Raw genomic sequence first — 9896 nt, 5'->3', positions numbered from 1 at the left:
TGTAATATTGTATTGAATCTCCATTTTGTAATGATGACTTATGATTGTTAGTGTGATTTTTCAATGACTATTATTTGATCTCAACATTATTCACAACAAAAAGTAAATCAATATATTCATTTTTTTTATAAATAGTTTTCAAATTTCAAAAAAAAAAAATTGGAAAAATCGTAGTCAAATTTTACCGATCTTACAATTTTAAAAATATTTTGAATTATCTTTTGTTTTATTACGTTTGAAATTATAAGTCTGTTGGATCCTTCAGTTTTAGTGATAACAAAACAATATATCATTGTTATATTACTTGTCGCCTTTTGTACAACAGATATCGACCGATTGCAAAGAAGACTTGCATCAACTGCTTATGTTCAAGCAGAATATCAACTGCACAAGACTATAAGCATTCAGTTTACATCTACCGATCAAGTGCTCAAGATACGGTCTACCACTCATATGTCTACTGATCTTGAACGTGTGTCTACCAATGATCACATCTCACAGACTCTACTCAACAGCTTTCTGAAAAAACATCTTTAATGCAGAAATCATGAAGCATTTAATGAAGCCATTTGAAGCATTTATGAGCAGAAATCAAAGAATGATGGAAATTTACTCTAAATTATCACTGAGACATTCCATCTTAGAGTCTAACTACAGTCGTTACCATCAAATATGAAAAGGGGCAAATCACATTTATTGCAGGTACTACTTTCGAGTGAGAGAGCTAGAAACAAATATTGTACCAACACATTTAAGATGATTGAGACACCACAAGCCATCTGTTCCAGACAAAGGACAACATCATCGATTGAAGAAATAAAGTCGTTGATAACATTAAACTATAAATAAGAAAGAAGATTCAAAGAAGAAATACACCGAAGCATTATCAAAGCATTCTCTGAGATATCTTCTTGAGCACTCATACTCGTCCAAATATTACTTGCTCACTACAACCCTCACTTAACAGATATCGTATTTGATCTGTTATGCCTTAAATGCATACAAATCTCTTAAATGAGATTAATGTTTTTAATGCGATAACTTATCTTGTTTTGATAATTACAAAACTAGGTTATTATTTCTAATTGTTTAAAGTGAAACTTTGCATATTAGATTATTACAAACATTGTTATAGTGAAGAACATTGCGAAATTTACTGAGCTTTTTCGAATTATCCAATTCCGATCTTCACCCACTACAAGAAAAACGCAAAAAGACAACGGATTTTATCCGTTGTCGTTGCCCTCAAAGACAACGGATGAAGTCTTTGATAGCTACGACAACGAATAAAATCAGTTGTTGTAGGCATAAATCCGTTGTCTTTGATAGCTACGACAACGAATAAAATCCGTTGTTGTAGGCATAAATCCGTTGTCTTTGAGGGAAACGACAACGGATTTTATCTGTTGTCGTAGAGGCGTAGTTTTGACAACACCATTAATTACAACAGTTTTTCAATTCCTACGACAACGGATAAAATCCGTTGTCTTTTTCTATATAAAAAACAAAAATAAATAAATATTTTTATATATAATTCAATATTATAAACAAACCAAAATTTAAAATTTCATAAATAAAATTTAATATACATTTTTTTAGTATTACAAATACTCGAAATTAAAATTCTAATTTAATGCACACTACAAAAAAATATCAACTTCGTGCAATTTCCTCTGATAGCCTTATTAGTGCCTCAAGTTGCCTCACGATCATCCGATACCCAACTCTACTACTAAGAGCCGCATCACCTCTGCGAAGTGAGACATAGGATTCCACACACATTGTCTAGCTTCAGAGGTTAGCTGCATGATAATATAACATGACATGTTGGCATAAACTTATCTCAAATTTGAAAATTACATTTCTTATTAAGGCGATCTTATTCTCACTAAAGCACGATTTGGCCATGCTCATAACTAGGATGCCAAAAAACCATATAGCTAGTCCACTTTTCAAGCCACTTAGAATTTTTATTTGTTTTCCCGATATTGTTGAGCACAAGCACAAGCTGAGCGCTAACACGCTCAAACAAACTTTCATGCTTGAATTATTTAGTTCAAATTTACTAATAAAATGTAAATGATACTGCTTTCATTGAGAAGGAATAACATTTTTCGGTAGTGATGGTTCAAATTTTAGTTCTTACTTTCATTTTACTTGACCTTTATCAAGATTACTGCTACTTTTTATCTGCACATCTTAAACTAAATTTTACTGAACATTTGATTAGTCATCTCGTCAAAGAGCTTGCTTTATCTAAAAATTTTCTTAATAAATAAAAGTCACGATGTACATGGTTAGGACAAAATTATAAATTACCTATAGCAAGAAGGAGCAATCACATCAGTCAACTCATTTACTGGGAGACAGAAATATGGAACCTGCACTAGTAAGATTATAGAATCTGATCACAAAATAGAGTATACAGAAAGGCATGAAAATGATTTCACTAAGTTACCTCCTCAATGTGACCATCTAAATGCTTCAAGTGAACCTACAAAAGACCAATATAAAACATTCTTACAGTCAGTTTTGGTAATCATGTAACCTGTTATGGACTTGAATATTATTATGGGCTCTACAATATTCGGCCTTATTTTAATCTTGGAAGAATCTAGAATCAATCATTTTATCCATCTTGTTTTGTGATAATACCAGCAATGGCTAGAAGAGCGATTTCATTGCTTGCACAGAGACTATCTCTAGGAAATACCTTCACTTATTTCAATCAATACAATATCATAAATTACAACATTATTTTTTTGTGTTTGATCAATCATTATTCCTGCTATATTTCTTCACATGTGCGGCCAGTAACCAGCATCTTAGCACAACCATGAGTCACACAACAGTAGCAGGTTTAACTATTTAAATACACACACAATAATAGTTACAAGAATTGTCAGAAAAAAACAATAATAGTTATTAGAGAGGATGATGATACTAAATGTATGCCCCAGTAGTTGTAAATGATAATGTACTGATTCAAAACATATCACTGGATAAATATGTCAAATTGGCCACTCAATTTCCACCCTATTTGGTCACCACATGAATAATATATACATATATCTGCCTCGGACTAACAGGAAAGGCATGGCTAAAAGGTATGTAATTGCTAGCCCAAGATTTTTTAGCACATTTAGGATTTCGGCACATAACATATGAACTTGGATTCATTAGAAAAGAAATAATATGCACGATTTGACAAGTTAAAGAAAAACCTTGTAATCTTGCATGAACTCATAGTGAAGAACTGTTTCTGGTTCACTGCTAGCAGCCTTTAGAAACTTATCTAAACCTTCTCGCGTTCCATTATCAACTGTTCAGAAAAGCCATTAGGTTTAAAGAATGTTAATTTAGATAATTTCAAAACAAATGTGCCTATTGACCGTGAAATAAAAAAAAATTAAACATAAGAATATTAGTTTCCCCATCCTTGCAACTAAAGAAACTCAATGATGATGTAACGAAAAGAAATGTGTTTGAAAATGGTTCTAAAATGTAAAGATATTGAAAAATGCAATGTTCTCGACTACTAAAAAAATGTTACCACAATTGGTTCCGAGAACATAAAGCTTTTCCAAATTCAAATAACGCTGCACCGATCTCAGTGCTGCACTTTAACAAATTACTCTGCATTAAAATAGTACAAGTCAAGACAAAGAAATTAATTGAAAAAAGTGCATGACACATTTTAAGATGGAAATACCTTGAACTTGGCAGCCAACACCACAAAACAGAAGACCTCTCACACCTGCTGCCTGAGATGGGAAAAAGAAATTGGTTACTCGGTCCACCTCAGAGAAGTAGGCTTCACCACAAATATATTAATACAGGGGCAAAAGCTTCATTAAAATACTCTTCCTTTAATAAAAAAGAATCCTCAGGTTTATACATACATAACCTCATGCTTATATTATCAAACATAAATTACATACAAACTATTAACAAAAGGGAAGTGTAAGAAAGAACCTCGACTAATGCCAAAGTATTAAGATTAGGCGATAATGTTGGCTTAACAACTTTTGCAGCAAGAACTTCCTCTGGAGTCCTAATTTCAACATATGATTAGGTTCAAAAAAGATGTCAGTCATTTGAATGTATAAAAAATAATCATGTAATCAATGGAACAAAATTTATATGTTTCACCAGATCTACATCCTCTATTTATTGGATAATTTTTAAAACAACAGTCAATTTAACACTAAGGAAATCCCACACAAAATTAAAAGTTATATTTTGCATTATACTCGGGGAATATGCGAAAGAAAAATGGCCTACATTTCTGGAATCATAATATCTTTTGCGCAAAAGAAAAAGTTGAACAGAAATTTTAATCCAAAAATGGAACCTGCGAGCTTGGAGATGGAAGCACAGAGCAAGGAGGGGCAAGAATACATGACGTATCCAGCAACGTCACCTCCAATTTCCGAGTAAAGCAGGCCACAAATTAACTCCAACTCATTCAAAACCTCAGATTAACTCCAACTCTTTCAAACTTAAACAATATTAGGACAAGAATAAAGAAAAAGAACGCTACAAAAGCAAGCAAACTTATTAGAACACCGTTGCTCAACTTATAACAGGCCTTGTCGAAGCTGCGCTGCGAGGTTCCTATGAGTTTCATTAATTTTTGAGCGATCAATGGGGATATTTCTTGCTAGAGGATTTTTCGAAACAAAAAAGAGAGATTTCTAGTAATTTGCAACCACAACAGCAACACATTCTACGGAAACCTTGGCACATTCTAGTTCACGATATAGCAGAAGAAGGCCTCTCTGTACATGTAAAGAATGGCCAGGGAAGGTGACCTTTATCCCAACCGGAAAGCCCACAACGCAGCAAAAATTATGGGTAAGAATTGGGCTTGCCTCAAGCTCTAACTTACGCTTAAATCGAGCCTCCGTCTGGAAAATGTTTGGGATTGAGAGAGTGACCAAAAATCTTCCATCATCGATCCTTCTTCTGCAACATCTCTCGATCTGAAATCGGCTAGAGTGTTATGGTGGCTAGGGTTTGGTAATTCATGGTGAGAGCGATGAGGAGAGAAATGAGAGATCAAAAGAGAAAGAGAATGAAAGTGTATTTAGATCTCTTTAAGTTATAAGTATTATAACATATTTTAAAAAAAATTAATTTTATTAATATATAAAATAATAATACAACAACGGTTTTTTAGAATCCGTTGTCGTAGGGCCATAAAAACGCGCTCAAAGACAACGGATTTTAAAATCCGTTGTCGTATGCTATAAAAAAGCGCTAATAGACAACGGATTTTAAAATCCGTTGTCGTAGGTCATAATCTGTTGTCGTTCTTTAACAAAATAAGGCAAACGACAACGGATTTTAATAAATCCGTTGTGAAAGCTCATGAGACAACGGTTTTTTCACATAACCATTGTCGTTTAGACGTTGTTTACATCAAATTTGTTGTTGTGACCATTTACAATGAAATTCAAGATGTTCTAAAGCTATTGTCCAAATTTCAAGTCGATCCAACGGACGGATTGTGAGATATGAATTTTTGAAGTTTGTCGCGCAGTCTGAATTATGCCAAACGGACGCAACGAACCTAGGAACGGACGCAACGTTCCTTGTCAAGAACACGATCCAATTTTTAAGGAAAAAAGTCATCCGACAAAATCCGCAATGCGCCGAACGGTCACAACGAACCTACAAATGGATGCAACGTTCGTCACCAATGCCGAAAGAATTTAATGTGCACCGAACGGACGCAACGATGGCCCAAACGGACGCAACGAACCTGCCCGAATTTTAAGTTATAAATACATGCCATTTGAAGTCATTTGAACTCACCAATTCACTCTCATCTCTCTTTACAAACAAGATCCTCTCCTTCAAGAGTTCAAAAATATTTGTGTGTTATATTCAAAATCGAGGGTTGTTTGTATAAGTTCATTCGTGAGTTGGTTGCTCGGTTATTGTAAACACTTGAGTGTGAAGCCAAGTGTATTTTGCGAGTGTTGTGGCTATTCTTGGAGCCCTTAAGGCCAAGTGTTCGAGTTGTATCGACGCTGTGATCGTGTTGAGTTGTACGGCTATCCTTGGAGCCATCAAGGCCAAGACATTGAAGTGCTAGTGGATCCTTGGTTAATCGATCTTAACCAAGAAGGGGAGACGTAGACGATTTATCCTCGAACTTCCATAAACATCTCTTATCCCTTTTACTGCTTTATTTACATTACGTGTTGGGTTGTGAAACACAAGCAATCTTGATTTTGATGTTAACAAAACTTGTTATTGTGTTTCTAACATATTTCATCAAGTGTTGTAGTTAGTAGATCAAAGATGGAAGGTTTGAGCTGGAAATCAAAGTTCATCAAGCTGGCGCAGTTCAGTAAATCAATCATATCTCATAGCTCAGTGATCCAAATGAATTGAGGCCAAAACTGTTGGAAAAATTACTCAAATATCTACAAGTCATATCTCAGGCCAGATGAGTTAATTCGGAAGTTATCAAGGTGAAAAAGTGGTCGCAACATTGAGCTGGATGCGAATCGGATCAAAGCTACAGCAACTAGATCAAACAGACCAGCTTTGGTATTTTAGCCATAACGTACAGCTCGCTTATCCAAACGGGATTATTCTGTATGCGTTACGAATCTAAGACAATGATCTACAAATCATCTTCAAGAAGCTTAATCTGAATCGGAGTGTAAGAAGCAGATAAAGCATGATGAAGTTTCGAGATCTGCACAGAAATTCTGCAGAACAGAATTTCTGACATTGCTTAGTATTTCGAGTATATCTTTCACATACAAACTCGAAATCAAGAGATTCTTGATTCCATGGAAATCCAAGACAAAGGGATACAACTTTTATGTTCATCACCTTGCCCAGAAATCAGTGAATCAAGAGCTATAAGCAAGTGAAAAGATCAGATCGAATCATGAACGAAGCAGATCAATTGGAATGATGCAGATCAACTAAGAGACTAGATCAACTATGAACCAGAGCATATCAAAGCTCGACCAGATCAAATTTGGACCAGACCAGATCAAAGCTTGACCATACCAGATGAGTTTGACCAGATCGAATCGGTCAAACCAGTCCGATGAACAGTAAAATCAGCTCAACTTCAGAAAATGGACAGCAACTCAAATATGACCGTTGCAACTTCAGAAAGTGTCCAGAAACATCTCAAACGGTCATATTATTGAATCTAACGTTCAAATAATTCTTGGAGCTTATAAATACAACACTTTGAAGATCAAACACAAGTTTTTGATGGGGATTAAAAGCATGGGCAGATTATAGAAGAAAAATAAGCTAGAATGAGAGCAAGCCCAAGGTGTGAGGAAGAAGATGAAAAGATGAGCTTTCAACGTTAAATCCTCTACACCAAAGCCACTTTATAGAACACTCTTCCATGTTCAATATCTTTGTATATGAGTTGAAGAGAGCTCACTCACACACATACGAGAGGCATGCTTTGAAAGATTAGTTGAGTGAAAGTCTTAGCACAAAGACATTAAACATTATGTTTGTAGTCTTGGCATAAGAGACGTTAAACAATATGCGGATTGTGAGGTTGAGGCCTACGATCGAGAGTGGCTAGGAGTTCTTGTTTAGGCATTGGATAAGTCCTAAATTGGATTGGGTTTGTACAAATGAGTTTGTATAAATCAAAGTCTTCTAGTGGATCCTTTCGAGGTGGAAGAAGGGGTGACGTAGGAGATTGAGCTCCGAACATCCATAAACAAATTCGTGTCTATTTGTTTATCGCATTTACATTATTATTGCCACTGTTTTTAGAAAGCATCGTTGAAGCATTTTAAGTGTTCTTCATAGACCAAAATATTACACACAAAGTGTATGATAAAATGCTTCAACCAAACTGTTTTTATTATTTCAACTTGCATTCTTTCAAATGATTTATAAAATGTTTATTCGATTTCTACGAAGGATTATTTCGAGTCTATTCTACTTGGTTTGAAAACCAAACTCGATATAATTCATCGATGCTTGGTTTATTTTTTAACATTTCAAGAATGAGCTATTGTAGCTCTAAAATATTTTTAAGTGTGTATTCACCACCCCCTCTACACACGTATTTCGATCCTAACATTACGCATTTATTTACCGTACTTATTATTAATTGCTTTAAGTCTTCCGCTTGCATACTAGCATAATCTCTTTAAATTGCTAAAGTTGCCAATAGAACCTAAATCCCCCCCCCCCCCCAATTAGGTTCTAAAAAGTGGTATCAGAGCCACCTTTTTACAAAATATTTTAAAAATGCTCTATGGCAAATCTAGCTAGCGATTATGCTCAAGGGCAATCAACCAATCGTCCATCTCTTTTCAATGGCATAAACTATGGATATTGGAAAAATCGAATGTCCCTATATATCCAATCCGTAGACTATGACCTTTGGAAAATAACTGTGAAAGGTCCCTACATACCTACGAAAGAGGTTGAGGGAGTCAAAATTCCTAAGGGAATGGACGACTTTTCAAAGGAGGATATGAAATTGATATCTCAAAATGCTAAAGCTATGAATATTTTTCATTGTTCCTTAGATATGAACGAGTACAATCAGATCTCAATGTGCTCATCCGGAAAAGAAATTTGGGACAAATTGGAGATATGCCATGAAGGGACCAATCAAGTCAAGGAGACAAAGATCGATCTACTTCAACTCAAATACGAGACATTTGAGATGGAGGCTAGTGAGGATGTTGATACCATGTTCCGAAGGCTCTCTCAAATCATCAATGAGCTAGCCCAACTTGGAGAACAATATCCAACCAAGCAAGTATGGAGGAGAGCTCTAAGCGCCTTACCCAAGGAGTGAGATGCCAAGAGGACGGCCATCATTGAGTCCAACAAATGCGACACCGCATTGTATGACCTTGATCAACTTCATGGGACCCTTAAAACCCATGAGTTAGAAGTGTCTACAAGGAAAGAGTCAAAGAGGGAGGATGAAAAGACCAAGGCAAAGGGGATTGCCTTATCCACTCAAGTCGAAGAAGAAGATGATGATGATATGACACTCCTCGCAAGAAAATTTAAAAGATTTATGCGAGGATACAACTTCAAAAAGAAGATGGACAAGGAAGTAACATGCTACAACTGTCAACAACAAGGCCACTATACAAATGAGTGTCCTCTCAAGAAGAAAGTTGACAAGGAAAAGAAGAAAGCACTCAAAGCCACTTGGAGCGATAGCGATGATGACGAAGAGGAAGCCAACATCTGTCTCATGGCTAGGAGTGATGACATCGTCTCTGACAACGATGACGAGGTACCTTCCTATGATGAATTATTGCATGCATATAAACATATGTTTGATATGGCTAAATCACTTAGAAAGGAAAATAGAAATCTCAAACTTGAATTAGAAACTAAGGAGCATGAAAACCTAAGATTAAAGGATGACATAGATCACTTAGAAAAATCATTTGATAAGTTCAATGTTAGTAGTAATAAATTGAATAATTTACTTAGCATGCAGAAATGTAGTTTTGATAAGGGTGGAATAGGGTATGGTAAGAAATCAATAGACTTTACTAGCCTAATTGCTCAGACAAAAATGAGATTACCCCCTACATGCTCTTATTATTGTAAAATAGGTCATGCTAGACATAAATGTAGATCTTTAAGATTTCAATATGATCAAAAGAGGTATATGAAATGGAGGCCTAAGAGTACTTAACAACTCATCAGTTGTCATTATGAGATCATGATCTAAGGGAGTTCATCATAGACCGGTTTAAACTGCCTTAACTTGCGACTGGTCTTCCTGATGAACGCTGCTTTGTCCAAGGAAATAGGCTTTTAAAGAGGCCATAGTACTACCTACTACTGGGAGCACTCTTAGAAAGTGGCGATGATGTTGCTATGAGAGACTGAACTCTTAGAAGTCT

General features: G+C 35.4%; 1 long non-coding RNA gene across 2 annotated transcripts; it reads right to left on the bottom strand.

Annotated features, from left to right (window-relative positions):
* Positions 1 to 1590: 1590 nt before the first annotated feature.
* On the bottom strand, positions 1591 to 5052 carry LOC140875109 (uncharacterized). 2 transcript variants are annotated; one of them, XR_012148347.1, is made up of 8 exons: positions 4355 to 5052; positions 3976 to 4054; positions 3713 to 3764; positions 3554 to 3636; positions 3225 to 3322; positions 2459 to 2494; positions 2320 to 2381; positions 1591 to 1802 (listed from the first exon to the last, which is right to left on the bottom strand). It is a non-coding gene; the product is annotated as an uncharacterized lncRNA (long non-coding RNA). The 2 variants fall into 2 exon arrangements; XR_012148348.1 differs by having other exon boundaries at positions 1606 to 1750.
* Positions 5053 to 9896: the final 4844 nt, after the last annotated feature.

The sequence above is a fragment of the Henckelia pumila genome, chromosome 1, assembly GCF_033568475.1.
Source record: "Henckelia pumila isolate YLH828 chromosome 1, ASM3356847v2, whole genome shotgun sequence".
Taxonomy (NCBI): domain Eukaryota; kingdom Viridiplantae; phylum Streptophyta; class Magnoliopsida; order Lamiales; family Gesneriaceae; genus Henckelia; species Henckelia pumila.
This window is presented reverse-complemented; position numbering and strand designations above follow the sequence as displayed.